Consider the following 1,434-nt stretch of genomic DNA (forward strand, 5'->3'; position numbering starts at 1 on the left):
TCTCTCTCTCACTCTCTCTCTCTCTCTCTCTCTCTGGGACATTAAAATATTGTTGTATCTTATCTTATCTTATCTCACAGACTTCAACAAAAGTTAAGGACCACTTGCAAACACTGTGAGTGGTCTTCTTGGGTCGACCTGCAAATGGGAGCTCTTGGTTGGATCCAGTGGCTTGAAGGCGCTGCCAATGACTGAGTGTGACACTGCAAGCCCTCTGGCAACTTCTCGGGCTCCAACTCCATCCTGCAGCCTTGCCATAGGTCTGCACCATCACAGTCTCCCAGCTTTTGTCTTGGTAGCATATTGATGCGATACTGGATTTTGAGCATACGGCGGCTTATATTACCAGCGAAGTGAGCAGAGTTCGAGACCGTACGTCCGTTTATGACTTGCTCTAGAAATTTTAACTGAAGAATGTTCCTTGTGTCGCACACAAGTCGATAAAAACAGCAAATGTGGCTAAAATTCCCCGAGTATTTCAGTGCAGCATGTGGTGGTTTTGTCCCTTTAGGAAGCTTTGCAGTAAACATTGGTAACCCATTAACACTTTCAGAGCTAAACATTTTGAAACATTCCTTGACGGTTTTTTTGGTATTTAAAAAAAAGTCAAGGCTGTCTGTCAAGGTGGTCCTTAACTTTTGTTGAAGTCTGTATCTTATCTCTCCCTCTGTGTTTCTGTCTTCATCTATCTATCTATCTATCTATCTATCTATCTATCTATCTATCTATCTATCTATCTATCTATCTATCAATTTCATTATCAAATCGAGACTACATATTGCCAGTGTTTTGGCAAAGTTGACACTGGTCTTGTTTGCAGTTTACAAAATATAAATAAATAATTTTGTTACTCACTCAAAACAAAACAAAACACAAGATCAATGCGGTACATAAGGTGTGAAGTCTTTTAACATCGATACACCAATTTCTGTGCGTTCAGCGAACTCAATATCTTTTTTTTTCTAATGTCGGTGTTTTTACGTCCCAAAAGACCCAATTTAGATCATTTTGGAGGCGGACGTGTACCCTGCCTGCCAGAGCAAATCCAGGCTAAGAGGAATACAACACCCCAGCAGATAAATTGAGATTAATCTATCAAAATTTTTACCCCTCAGGAATCGAACTCGGGTCTCTAGTGAGTGACGGCAAGGTGCCTTACGGCTACACAACAGGCGTCGATACTATCTTTTCAGGAGAAAAACAAATAATTAAAAAACAACACATACAAAAAGTTGACAAAACAATATCTCGTGCTCCGGTATCGTACAATAAATCATTCTTTTTGCATGGGCAATATTTTTAGGTAAATGCGATACTGCAAAAAAGGTGTTCTGATTATTGTTCTAAAATCCATGATACGAATCAGTTTATTAGGTTCTGGCTAAGGACACGTCAATTCTGTTACGTCCCACTGCCAACACCTCCCCCCCCCTC

Source organism: Aplysia californica, unplaced genomic scaffold, assembly GCF_000002075.1.
Source record: "Aplysia californica isolate F4 #8 unplaced genomic scaffold, AplCal3.0 scaffold00017, whole genome shotgun sequence".
Taxonomy (NCBI): domain Eukaryota; kingdom Metazoa; phylum Mollusca; class Gastropoda; order Aplysiida; family Aplysiidae; genus Aplysia; species Aplysia californica.